Raw genomic sequence first — 15,000 nt, 5'->3', positions numbered from 1 at the left:
AATGATTGACCTGCTGAAATTCTTTCAGCCTGTTTGGATCATGGTAAGTCAATTTCAACTATGGTGTATAATTTTGTTGGGTATAATAGTCTAGTTTGGCAGTCATCGCACTTTAAAACATATTGCAAAGATTCGGTCTCTTCTGTTTTTCAAAGTTTTCATTGAGAAATGAGCTGTCATTCCCCATCTTTACTTTTTGTGTGATTTTTTGTATTTTTTCTTGTGGGTTTCAATATTCTTTCTTCATTCTGTAATTTAGTGTTTTAACTATAAAATGTCTTGGGATTTTCTTTCTGTTCTGGTATTTGATGTTCTGCATTTTTTGTATCTCTATAGGTATTTTATTTCTTAGTTTGGGATAGTTCTATTCATATGATGTTAACGATCTGGTGTCTGTTGATTTGAGATTCCTCTCCATCATCTATACCCATTGTACAAACACTTTGTTTTGTGTTTTTGTCTTTTTGCATGTCTCATATTTCCTGTATATTTCCTTCCCATGCTTATTTTTATCATTATTATTTCTTTTCTTGAGAGTATAATATAGGAGTCCATACAACTACCAGTTTGCTAAATCAGCATATTCTGTAAAAACTTTCCTATGTTTTATTTTTCTTTTTAATTTAAAAAATTTTAATTTACTCACATTATATTCTGATTATAACCCCTTTGCTCGTGTCTTCCAGTACCTATACTCCCCCTTTTTTCCTCCCTCTTCTCCTCCCTAAGTCCTCTGATGGAGGTGGCTCTTCCCCTACCATCTGTGGATTCCCTACTAAGAGGAGCCTAGACTACCTCTGATCTGAACTCTGGTGCCCCATGATTTAATCACTTTTCCTTGCTGAAGTGGCCTTGCGGGGCCACAGAAGGAGAGGATGAAGGCTTTACCATGCTTTTAAAATTGTTCATACCATGTGTATTTGGTCTTGCTCGTCTACTTTAAGTCCTAATATTCCATTTTCTTTTTGACATATTCTGATACTAAGGTTTTTCCTTGTGTTATTTAATTGAGTTATTGAGCTTTACAATTCCACCCCATTTGAGTTTAAATTCTATTCAAATTTTCTCTCCTTTTAAAATTTGGTTTGCAAGTTCATCGAGAGCATGGAAACACCCTAAGTGTCCCTCAGTAGAAGAATGGATTAAGAAACTGTGGTACGTTTACACTATGGAATACTATTCAACTATTAAAAACAAGGAATTCCCAAAATTTGTGGACAAATGGATTGAACTAGAAATGATCATAATCAGTGAGTTAACCCAGAAGCAGAAAGAGTCAAACGGTATATACTCACTTATATCTGCACACTAGCCCAAGGGGCATGTCCCATGAAAGTCTTCACTTACCAGGAAACTGGGACAGAGGGGAGGACATTCTATTGGGACTCTAGATGAGAGAAGCATGGGAGAATGGCAAAGTAGAAGGATCCAGAGGGTCCTAGAAACCTACCAGAAGAACATTATGATAGGCAGATTTGGGCCCAGGGTTCCTGCTTAAACTATGGAACCAGCCAAGGAAAATACGTTCAGTAAACTTCAAACATCTACCCAGATCTAGCCAATAGACAGGACATTCTTCATGAGGTATGAACATCACAAAAGAAGTATCAGTTGTCTTACTTCCATTTTTATCTCAAAGACCTATGTAGAAGTTCATCATACAAGAGAGTAAGAGATCACAAGGCAGAAAGCAGGTTAGGAGAATCTAGTCAGCACTACAATTTCAGTTTCAGTCACATATTCTTGTTATAGCCAATATGTGATGCAAACCATACCTCTGTGAAACACCTTTAATGTGTGTACATATATGAGACATGCACATATTTGTACTAAGGAACTGATAGAATCATCTGCTTTGGTAATAAGATTTTTGTCAGCATCCATTAAAAAGACAAAAGTGTTCCATTGTTATTTTTTATCTTCTAGAAAATACAAAATAAATGAAGACTTTCTGGGAAAATTTGCAGTACTAAAATAAATGAAAAGAGAGGAGGAAAGAAGAAATACAAAGATAGGACAAGAGAAATATGAAGAGAGAAGGATCACTGGGAGATAAAAAGAAAAGAAGATGAAAGGAAAGGGAGGGAGGGAGGGAAAGGAGGAAGGAAGGGAGAGACAGACAGACAGATGGATGGATGGAAAGAGATAGATAGATAGACAAACAGACAGATACATAAACAGATGATAGAAAATAGACGATAGATAGGTTATATATAGAGAGAGACACAAACATACACACACACACACACACACACAGAGAGAGAGAGAGAGAGAGAGAGAGAGAGAGAGAGAGAGAGAGAGAGAGAGAGAGAGAGAGATTTCAGTATCATACAGTCAAGTTCAATCTTCTGCCAAGGTCATTCCCTTGTTTTTAATGAAGACAAATGTAATATACTTAGCCCTGCTTATGTTGTACCAGCATCTATTTTTCAGCTCAGGATTGAGATTTTTATATTCGTGTTTCCTCTCTTAAAGACTCAATTAAATTTGATTTGGTGCATTTGTGAATTTAGGTTAAGTTTAGTCTGATATATCTCTTCTAAGAAAATGGCTTATTACTGCTGCAAACCATAATGTGAGACAAAACAAATATGTTTCTATTAACTAGATGTTTCCATTAAAGTTTTGTGGTTTTTTTTTCCATATCCTAAGAGAATGTCCAAGAATAATTTTAAAAGAGAGTTTTCAAAGGTTACCCTCAATGAACCTAGCTAGAGTAAACACAATGGGAAACCTCGCCCAGGTTGGCTCTGCAGCGCTGGTTTTGTAGGGTAATGTGAAGAAGTCTTGGCATGGCATTATAATTGAAGCACTGTTGTGTGTTACAAGATTCCATTTTTTTTTTTTTTGATCTTCCTTCCATAATAGTCTTTCTTTAATCTTTTTTCCTCCATTGCCTCATTTTGCCTTCTTGGAATATTACGCATGCTGAATACCATTATTGCTTTTCATTATTAACTAGGGATGAATTTGGAAAAAGTAATTTTGTGCAGGCTTGATGTAACAGAATAAGCTGTCAAACATCATAGCAGGTGACAGTGTGCTGTCCTTCTGTGGAGCTGCAGCACAGTGTGTGTTAGAGCTGGAAGGTTATAGGTAATCAGAGAGGATTACGGACGTGAGCTTTATTAAATATCTGTGGAGGTCTACTGTGGCTAAGGCCAGACAATATGAGCTTCCAATATGAAAACAGGAAATTATTAATAAACTGGATTGGCTGTTCTGAATGCCCTTGCAAAAGTTTATCTAATTTTATTTTCTAGGGAGATGAATGTCAAGTATTAGATTTATTATTACTTAAGGTGTAGGCCTTTTATTCTTTGAAGTGATTCTCTTTTAATTTGTTATATTTCCCTGGATGTTTGATGATATTAACATTGTTTAAAGCAGAATGTTTCCACTCTCATTTTCTGGTAAGTAAATTTTGACAGCTCAGAATACAGAAGATTTTATGTGTTTTCTTTCTGATAGTATATGATAGCACATGGCTTGCCAGGAGACTTAGACAGGCTCGGAAACAGGCACAGTGTATTTCTACTTCCTAATAAGTCATCCTCATCAGCCAACAACAGTGCTTACTATTTCAACTTTCCTGTGCAAGGTTCTCAAGCTGAAAACCTGGGCTGCTCAAACTTCGAGAGAATGTTGGTGCTTACAGCAGAGGAAACTCTAGATCTAGGCCTTGGTTTCCCCATACACAGCAAAGCGAAGCCTGCTAAGAACGCTAGCACCTTCAACATGCCTTTATGTACTCCTGGAAGGGAAAGAAACAGCACCTTGAGTTTAACACTGTGAAGTTTGACAGGCATTGAAGCTAAAAAGGAAGTGTAAATTTACTAATCAAAACATCTGTACTGTGTAGCCATTTACATTTTCCTATCAAGACATGAGAGAAATGTTAATTTTAGACGACTCTTTTTATGACCTATAATTACTGTCATTAAGAAAGCTCAGGAGACTTTCAGCGAGCTTTGACTGAAATACAGTTTGACATGTTCTATAATTAATGCTGAATTAACGCGCTACATGAAGTGCCTAGAAAAAAAGAAAGATTTCCTTTGCTCAAAGAGAAGTCAAAGAAATTGTATTACAGGAATGCCCGCTAGCACTTCAGTGTTTCAACTTGTTTCACTGAGCCAGCAAAGAGCTGACTTCTCAAGTTCTTCATGTCATTGTTAAAACGTTCCTTTGCAGGAACTTGTGCACATACAAGTGAAAATTCATGTTTCTGTGTTATTTTTATGTCCTTCAAAGCAGTTAATTAATACTTGAAAGTCATTATATCGTTTGGACTTAGTGAGAGAACTCACAAAGTATAAAACTTTTTAATTGATCATCAAATATATAATTTATGCTTTTTCCTGTGGGTTTTATGCTTTCATTTAAAAATAATTATCAATTCTTCCTGAGAATAGTAGGTCCTCTGGGAAAGGTAATGGCATCTTTCTCTCTTTACTGTTTAGTAGCTCAGAAAAATTGTGCCTGGCAGGCAATTGGTGTCCAGTAAATATTTGTTCAATATTTTAGGGAAATAGATAATCAAGATACGCCCATGTTTCGAAAGTGTTAATTATACTACTCCACTGTTTAATTTTGATTTTTTTTTTTACTGGCTATTAAAGAAATAGCAGTTGGTGTGACATCAGAACTCTTAAATAGGACATGTCTAGGATGAGAGTCTAGGATTTAATCTGAATATTGATCAGCAACATTTTAGCTGCCCATTCTGGACAGTAGATTTATGTTATACTTTGGATGCTGACTGCTGTCCAGGAGCCCATGAGTTCCAATCTCCATTTTCAGCTAGGACAAGGAAGTGGTCTTTAGGGCTTTAGACGTGGGAGAGATTCTTAGATAACTAAGTGCATATTGCACATGGATGTGAAAAAGGAACCCCCAGCTTACCTTTTCATTTTAATCATTTTTAGATTTGTTAATTTCATTTATGCATGTGAGTGTTTTGACTCTCTGTGTATATTTGTGTCAAGAAGGTATATATTTGTGCCGTTCAGTCTCCTGGTTTTGCCAATTTAGATGGTTGTCCTGTGTCACAATATGGCTGCTGGGAAACAAACATGGATCCTCTGTCACACCATCAAGTTCTCTTAACTTCTCAACATCTGCTTAGCCCTCCAACCTGTCTTAGCTTGTTTTGTGTTACTTCAAACATAGCCGGAAAACTGAGCTAACCTGGAGAGAGAGTTCATTTATTCATATTAGATAAGAAGAAATGATACAATCTTGATAACTACAATTTAATGAAGTTCAGAACAGTGTGCAACTTACTTTTCTCTTGAGCTTTCTTTTAAATGGTTGCCATTCTATAGCCCAATGATTTGTAACTTTCTTTGTAGGCCAGGCTATCTCAGCCTCCTGAACGCAAAGATTCAGGTCTGACAAAGTTACAAACAGCAACGTATGTTTGTAGAAACATTTGGCCACTTCTCTCTCACTGGACAAAGGAAAAATAAGGAAGTTTTTTAATGTGTTATTTTTTTTCATGAGTGTCTATTTTGTATTTAGCAGACTATTTTCCTATATGATTTTGCATCCCTGAAGAAAGGGACCATGTATTATTACTCTTTCAGTATGTTATTGTCAGTATTGATGCTGAGACAGTCTCTGACTGCTAAGTGAATGTTGATGTCTCAGAGAATGAACCAGTCTGGGAAGCTGAGGTTTCATCTATCAGAGAAGATACAGATGTTATTTGGCACAAACACTAAAATCCACTGACAGTTCTTTTCATGTAATCATTAAAAACTATTTTTTGAACAGCACAAGTAGAAAGAATAGAAATTTTGTATAATTTGGCCTCCAAAAGACCCTCACTCTTTCCTGCTCTCTATGACTGTTTAGGCATGATGTTTATGGTATAAACTTTGAATAATTAACATATTAAATGAATGGATTACAGTTTGTGATGCAAAATTTCCTTTGAACTTGCTGTGAACTCTTACTAAATATTCCCCAAATTATCAAAAATTCTTGTTTGAAAGAGATCATTTCTATGCTTATAATCTGCCTTGCTCAATATATTAACCAGTGTCTTTTTTATTTAAGTAATTCATTCAGATTACATCTTAATTGTTATCCCCTCACTTGTATCCTCCTCTTCCTCCCTCCCTTCCTCTTTCATCTTATTCTCCTCCCCTAGGTCTGTGACAGAAGGGGACCTCCATTCCACCATGTGGTCACAGCCTATCAGGTCTCATCCTGGTAGCCTGCTTACTCCTCTTCTGAGTGTCACCTGACCTCCACACCAAGAGGAAGTGGTCAAATAGGAGGCACCAGAACCAGTGTCTTATTCTCTGTACATAAAGCCAATTTTCTAAACCATGGCAACACATATCAATGGAGATCAGATAGTTTAGTTTTACAATCAAGTGTAGTTTGTTAAGGGACAAGATCTTTTTAGATCAAGATAAAGGATTTATGCTAATAGAAGTGAAATATGATAGATATTGAATTTCATTCAGAAATTTAGACCCAACAGGATGGGAAAGATGTTTATTTCAACTCTGACAAATTAAAATAGCCAAGTCACTATGAAGTAACATTTAAATAACTCGTGATTGATTCATGGTTCTCCCTGGTGTATGTAGTTTGTTTTATGCATGTGTAATAAAATAAAGGTATATGTTTTTTAAAGACTTGTATTCTGTTATATTCACTCTTGGTTTATTCTGCAGTTCTTCTTTAACTGAGGTAAAGCATAGCATAGAGTACTAGCTACCAGTATGTGCTCTTCTACATATTTTTGAAGATGAGGCAGTACTGTTCATACCGTGTATTTTATTTTAATGAGTATGTATCAGTGACCTCCTACAGGCCGCTGGAACTTTGTTACCAGGTGTGTTGGTTACTTTCAACTGTGAATTTGGTTAGGATAATAGATGCCAAGAACACTGGTAGAACATATTTTCTATAGTTGTACCTATGAAGATTTTTACATTATAGATTATCATGTGGTGTAGGAAAGAAGATCCATCATTATCACTGTGAATGAGCATTCGCCAATTCATTGAAGACTTAGAGAAAAAAATGTGACAGCGGAAGAATGATTTTTATTATCCCTCCTAGGGAGAAAGAATAAGTCATACAATGAGGCCCTGCCCTGATGTTCTATATGCAGTTAGCAATTGCTAGGAATACTGAGCAGTGCATCTGTTTCTCGATGCACACTGGGGAATGCAGCTGACATAACTTATCACGTGTACTGCAGTCCTTAGAAGTGACTCAGCTGCCAGACTCTCCCACAACCTTGTAAGTGAGCCATCACCGGTTTTCCTTTAAGAAATCCTAATAAAAAACATTCGTTTATTAAAATAAGATTTGGTGCGACAATTTCTTTGGTCTGTCATTAAAGTGAAGATAGCTCTTTTAATGCCGCCACAAATAATGTCACACAAAATCTTTATAGATTGGTTACCCATCTACTCCCATCACCTATAGGAAATGCTGGTTCTCAGACATTAGTGCTCAAACGGGAGAAACTGAATCCCTACCCCTGATATCTTGGCTCTCCGTCTATAGCTAGCACAATTCAAGACCAAACAGACTCCACAATTGCATGACTCAACTCTTCTCAAAAATATCCTCTTATAGCACTCTTAATGTTTCTCAGAACTTATATTTGTTTTCTGTAAAATGCTCAGTAACATACACATCATGGTCAAGAATTCAGCTTTCTGCCATGCACCCAATATTGCAGATGAGACAGCCGTATTTATAATATATTTCTAGTAACCGCCCTCCCCCTCCTCTCCCCGTCTTTCCCTTCTCTGTTTACCTCCCTTGTTATCTAACTCTCTTCCCATAACTAATTGTCCAGAAACCACAAAACCTATGAATACACCTTTTGTAAATGTGACATTTCAAACCTGATATCTTTTTGTCTTCTTGGCAGCTTCTTCTGCCATGCTACCCCATTTCAACTTCATGGCAGGAGGTGTAAAATGGTGCAAATTAGGTTAACAAGTACTTTGAAGCCAAACTTTAATGCTTGTCCAAGTTTTAACACAGTGGAGCTCTTTCATCAAAGGAAAACCTACTTACATATGAAAAAAAAAGAAAAAAAAAACGTATGTCATTGAAGTGGTTTCAGTACTCTGAGAAACTAGGTCTGGGAAACTAGGTTCCTTCTTCTCTTTTTTATAATTCTTTGTCCTTGAGTGTCTTCCACAGGAAGCACATTTTGACAAACTTCCCCCTGAACATTATGTGATGAAAAATAAAAAGGCTTAAAATAAGGCTGACCAGGACCAAACAACTGAGCTGGTATACATGAGAAAAATTCTATGAGAGAAATGAAGGAATATTTAAAAATCATAGGTATAAAGAAAGATTTAAGAAGACAGTATGTTTACGACAGCGGATGACCAACCACAACACACACTTGACTACTCTTTTTGGTAACATTATTTTGGAAGTGGCATAAGTAAAATTTTGTGTTAACGTGTAGACCTAGAAGACCGTTCAGGACATTCCACCCATGCTGTTCCAGCAACTGGAGACACAGTTTCTCTGCCTAGACTCTAGCAATGAGAAACTCATATAGACACTTGGACACCTTGTAACCATCCAAAGAGAATTTTGTACTTAGGGAAGCATAATCATCTCAGAAATTTCTTTCATCCTCAGAATGGTACTACCTACTTAGATAATTGATTAAAGTTCCTGAGATTGAGTATGATAGTGGGCTTTCCAGGAGAAAGGGTGCAGAGTGGCTCATGATTTCAACTTTACATGTAAGGAATGACTTTCTAGTTGCCATAAATGCTGTCATGTTGAGGAGATTATAAATTTTTACCATGAAGATGTTTTGTTTTTAGATGACTATTTCTTTGACAAACTTATAACTCAACATTGAACTGGTACAATTAATAGAAGAACCAGTTGTCTTACAAATACTATCATTTTAAAGGGTATATGTGTGTGTGTGTATTATAAAACATAAAAATATTTTGCCTCACAATTTGCAGGTACAATCCTTTATGATAATTAAGCCAGGGCCCTAGGATTAGGAGGGGATAGGTCACAGGGTTCCTTTTGTTGGGAACTAGAGATAGACTAATTCTGGTGCTCTGCTCATTTCTCCTTTTAGATGGTCCCAGACCTTAGACCACATGATAGAACCAAACATTTTAACAGTGAGTCATTCCTCCTCAGTTAAACCTTAAACCTTTGTGAAAATACCCTTTCAGACAAGTCAAGCCTTGTGTTTTCTAGGTGTTTCCAAATTCAGCCAAATTGATAGCAACTAACCACCTTGGCATTTTAAATTTTACTTCTCTGAGGACTAACAATAAAAAGAGAAATTAAAAACCAGTTAACTTCATTTAGATAAAATATTTAACAGAAATCAAAAAATCTCTTACTAAAATGAAAGTGGCTTAGTTACTTTTCTAGTGCTGTGATGAGACATCATTTTCAAGGCACTTTATACAAGAAAGCAGTCATTGGACACTTTCTTACAGTTTCAGAGGATGTGAGTCCATGACTTCCATTTTTGGAAGCATGGGAAGAGGTGGGAAAAGTGATGGAGCAGCACCTAAGAGATTTTTATGTTGAGATAATAACCATAAATAAGAGTAAACAAGAGTCAAGTGGACTGGTGTGGGCCCACATTCCCTCCAACAAGACCATGCCTTTCAATCTGTTTGTATTGTCCTTGCTTGCCTGCATTTCAGCATCCACACATTAGGAAACAAACAAATAAGGCACATCCCTAAACAACATAAATTTTCATGCTTGGGTTTTAGTTTTTTGCCAATGGCAGTATATATTGGTCCAGTGACACTGTCCAGTTCCACCACCTGCAGACCAAGCCTTAAAACATAAGAAACTATGGGCACCAATGACAGAAACCACCACAGAAGTTAAGAATATAACTGACACACTACCATTATGTTAAAATTATAGAACACAGAGTATGCTCTTGGTTAGAATGCACTTAAATTTAGAGACACAAAGCCAAATCTCCTCAGCAATAAGTTTCTTCTGGCTTCTGTGTTTTCAAGGCATCTCTGTAGAAGATTCAAGTTTGCAAGCTCTTTCTTTCCCCACTTTGACACTGCATTTGAGTAAGAAGCCTTTTAACATTCTTAAATGATTGAACAGAATGATATTTAGCTATATTTATTACCATTTGTATATACAATATTAAAATTTCTGTATTCATTAAGCTTTATTGATATGCAACCACACACACAATGTACAAAGTTTCTGTGTCAGATTTCTTGATAAAAGAAAACATTAAATTACATTCTATAGATAGGCAGTGCTAGTGTATGCATTAATGCCAACACTCACCAGGCAGAGGCAGATGGATCTCAGTGACTTTGAGGTGTGCCTGGTCTACAAAGTGAGTTCTAGGACAGCCAGAGTTACACAGACAAACTCTATCTCAATTTTTAAAAACACGATAGACTGAATGGTCTGAAAGCCCAAAAATATATTTACCTTTCAGCCCTTGACAAAAGAAAGCTCGCCAGCTCTGTTGGAAGGTTTAGACAGTATTAATACTCCCTTATCAGTGTTAGAATTCAAGACAAGGCTCATACGTAAAAGGAGGCAAGCAGATCCAGATGAGGATATAGCCTACAAATTAAAGAAGTGTAAATTAAATGAGCAAATGCTCTCCATCTACCAATCATATCTGATAATTCTCCATTAGAGAACAGTTCACTAAGATATATTCATGTAGAGTTTCTATTTCAGGCAGAATTGTGTTGAAGTTCCTATTGTGTTTTATCTGTAATCTTAGACAACCAATTGTTCTTTAAAAAGTCATTATTTACTATATATAAACTTCTTTAAAAAGATATATTTTCAGTGAATATTTATATTTTTAATTTAATACACAATCTTCTTAATAGATTTTACTCAATAGTTTTGTCATCAATATTAAAGGAATACTTTTTAAAATGTTATGTAAGCACACAAATAACTGAGCCACACTCAGTGTCAGCATAGCCAATTAAAAAATATTGTGGACGTAAAGATCACTAATAAAATTCTATAATTACATGATTCATAAGGGAATATAGGCAAATACATAATGTTCTTAGAAAATAGTTTATTTTCAAAGGAAAAACAGGCATTCCTGTGTAATATTTATATATAATATTAATCAGGAAATATTACTTCAAAAATGTAATTTTTAAAAATCGTAACATATTTATTTAGTTTATTCGATAACTTATGTGTTGCCTATAACATTTTCAACACAAGAATTTAAGGTTGAAAAACTTGTATGTTTCTTTCTCGTAAAACCAAAGAAAAAAGAAAAATTTGTATGTTTTTAAATAAATAATTTCAAACGTAGTTTAAATGTACATTGTAAAATTTCATTAAATATAGCGTCATAAATTTTTTCATATGGCATTGTTGCATTTATTTTCCTTGTTGAAATGTTAACAACCCTGAAAATAACTTCAGACAGTTACATTTAATTTGAGCTTTAGGGCCCCTTGGAGTGGAAAAGGGAAGAGCTTGCGATTTTCTGGACATGGAAACTCGCTTTTCGTGGTAAACTGGATAAACGCTTGTGCAACCTCATGGGAATAAGGTAAAAAATGAGTGGGGAATCTATTTTGCTAAGATGCCAAGGGCTCCATCTTCTTTGAAAATCAGTGGCCTTTGAGGGATCATGAATCGCTGAGGTAGAACAATCCTTATTCCTCTTTATCTCTCATCCACTGCCTTTGAAATCAACTGCAGCTTCGGACTTGGAAGCAGCACAAAGGGCAGGGCTGGGAATAAAAAATATGGCCCAGGATTTGTGATGCTCAAGTGATTCCGACTCATTTTTGCAATCTCCGCGGCTCCGAAGCAGGCTAGACTTATCACTGATATATTGCATCTCACGGCACTCTAATTCATTTTCCAGAGGTAAGCCCAGCCAGCTCTCCCGTTATTCTTCTAACGCGAGCTTACGGTTTGGTTTCATTTGAAATAATTCATCCTTAGTTCATGATTACTGATTTTATCAAATTATGCAGATCCACAGAATGTCCCAGAATTCTTGGTGAATAAAAATCAAAGTTGTTAAAATGTCCCACAATACAGAATGCCCACCTGTGATGTAATACCAGCTTTCCAACTACTACGTACTTCTTTCCAACTAATTAAAAATAGCAATAGGGCAGACTTCACGATTATTCAGCAATGAAAAGTGTACAGTTGCTCCTTCTTAAATAAATTAGGTTATATCAATATAATTTTTCACACCTATGGTTTCAGAATTCAGAAGTCTCAGAGAAGAGGATTGTAATGGGTTTGTGTCCAGCTGCCGCTATATAGTGAATTCTAGGTCATCCTGGGGAATATTACGGTGTGACAATCTATTTCAACAAACAAATAAACCCACTGATAACAACCTGAAGCAATCAAATTTCCATTCCTGACATACATTAAAGTGTTGCCTATGCTTTTGAGAAGCAGAGTGTCTGAGGTGCCACACTCTCCACCAGGAATGGCTGTCCATGCAAGGCCGGAAGAACAGCATTATTAGTGTGTATGGTAGAAAATGTGTTGTGTCCCAATCATAGACAATGAACCACAAGCAATTATTGACTGTTGTGATAAAGGGAATTTGCCTTTCTGTGGATGAGCCCTTTCTTGGTTGTCCAATACAGAATGTTAGCCCTCAAAGTAGATACACACACAAACAACAAATATAAGTTCAGCAGGATATAAAGCAGCATAGGCTGTTAGCCTGAGAGTGGGGAGGACAAGGAAGATGTTAGAAGGATGGATGGTACCTGGGAGGAAGGATGGATGATACCTGGGAGGCGCTGGAGGAAGAAATGGAAGCCAGGAACATCATACAATTCTATTTCAAATAAATATATTTTGTAAATGCTCCATTGTTATCCATAGTGCTGTCTAAAATTTATTAACCTGCTTTATATGTTATTACTGCTTTTATTTTGGTTTTTTGAGACTGGGTTTCTCTGTGTAGCCTTGGTTATTATTTTTATATCTGTCCAAATTTGGTGTGCCTATTTAACGTTGCTTATATTAAGGTATATTCATTTTGACACTGATGGAAAGTATCTTGAAATATAAAGAAAATTTATTTTTACTATTAAAAAATCCCAGACAAGGCTACGCATACTCATTTGGTTCTTAACTGAACATCATTCTCCAAGCCATGGTTTAATTCTCCACACTAACCAGGTATGCCAGGATACACCGGTGACCCAGAACTCAGGATTTGCGGGCAGAAAGATCAGAAGCTGGAATTATTTTTAGGTCCTCAACAACATGGTGAGTTTGTGGTCAGTCTTGGGTACATAAGACACTGATTCAAATAGAATTTCAGAAAATAATTATTACCTCGAGGTTTTTTCTATGAGCTATTACCATACTAATACGTTAAGAATAATTTTATTCTCCTAATTTGTAACATTATCAAGCACATTTTAAATTTTTATTTGTTTTTATTTTTTATGTTAAGCACATGTTAAATGAGTTAAATAATAGGGGTTTTTAACCATGCATTACAATAAAACATTTACTAATAGCAGTGAGAAAATAACTGTGTAGTTCCCAGATAATGTCAATGTGATCATACTTTTTATAAAAAAATATCAAGCAATTTAAACATCCAGAGAGATTATAGACAAAATGTCTTCACATTATATTATTTGAACATATCAAATCATAAGAATTGATATTTTAAAGAAAATTTCAGAGTCAAAAGATACTCCGTACTTCATTCTAAAATATAATCTTGAACACTAATTGTCAATTTCTCCACCAAACATTGTAATAGTTCAATGTCTTTGTAATCTTGCTACACTTTTCAGACTCTCATATTTTCAGTCAAGAAACTATAACTAATCATAAAGGAACAGAGATGTGTCTGAAGTTGGAAGGAGCATGTGTGTCCTGCAATTCAGATAAGGAATTTTACCTCTCTCTTGAGAAAGGTCTTTCCAGGATATAGCCTGGCGATATTCCAAGATTTCTTTGTAAAAGTAACTCCATATGTGGGCTGAAAATAAGCTAGTGATGTTTTAAATCAATTGGAGAGAGGGGCAGTACTTTTCAATATTTTTTCCTGAGCATGGCTTTGAAGTGCAGCATTCGGGGATTATGAAGGTTTGGGTTACCTGCTGAATGGAAGCATGGAAAATTATTTGAAAGTACATTTTAAAAATATACTTGAAACTTATGAAATACTACCGGTGGTTAAGAGGAGGCATGCAACTCAAAACATGAGTTAATTTTAAATTGAGATTGTGTTATCCATGCTTTCTATGGCAGCAAGATAATAATCAAAAGTTTGTGGCTCTCTTATTTTTAAAGTCAATAAATGCCTGGGATGAGTAAATGCTAGTAAATTAAGAATATGAGTAAAGTTTTAATGAGGCATATACTATGAGAAAATGGAACTAAAGTCCACAGCACACAGTATGCTAATTCTTATTTCACAGCAGTCAGCATTTTACGTCATTTCATTTCCAAACAAACCCACCTTCTGTCAATTTCCTTGTAACATGTTCTGAATTCAGTTGATAATTTGAAGACTTGACATTGAATGTATATGTATGAAACTGGGATTGGTATTTTAAACACACACAAACACACACACATACACACACACACACACATACACACACACACACATTCATTACAGTGATGAGTATTCTTAAGCCTCTTTGATATAAATGGAACCTAACATGCATGGTCTTGGACAAGCACTACTACTCAGAAAGAAATATACATTCAACATCATATACCTGGTTATATAATGAAAATATCTTCTCTTTAGGACACAACAAACATACATATTTGTTATTTGATATTTGATATTGTTAAACAAAATTTGACAAAACATTTTATTACGGTCGTAGAGGCATTGGTTGTGTCTCTTTTTTATCAGTAACATAAACAACAGCAGCAGTGATAATAAGAAGAACTGAGTTTGATTGCTAGTACCTACATCCAGTGTTACACAATGACCTGTAACTTCAGTTAAGGGGGATC

At 35.6% G+C, this 15,000-nt stretch overlaps 1 long non-coding RNA gene across 1 annotated transcript in view; it reads left to right on the top strand.

Moving 5' to 3' along the window:
- Positions 1–15,000, top strand: part of LOC311600609 — an 82,903-nt gene that overhangs the window by 55,805 nt on the left and 12,098 nt on the right. Inside the window, exons 2-3 of the long non-coding RNA XR_014780288.1 lie at positions 1–43; positions 13,186–13,275. The exon at positions 1–43 is cut by the window's left edge and continues 48 nt beyond it. This is a non-coding gene — a long non-coding RNA (uncharacterized lncRNA). The remainder of the gene's footprint in view (positions 44–13,185; positions 13,276–15,000) is intronic.

This window comes from Acomys minous, assembly GCF_964271855.1.
Source record: "Acomys minous genome assembly, chromosome: 1".
In the NCBI taxonomy this organism is placed as follows: Eukaryota; Metazoa; Chordata; class Mammalia; order Rodentia; family Muridae; genus Acomys; species Acomys minous.
The sequence above is the reverse complement of the archived record's forward strand: the minus strand, read 5'-3'. Positions and strand labels throughout refer to the sequence as shown.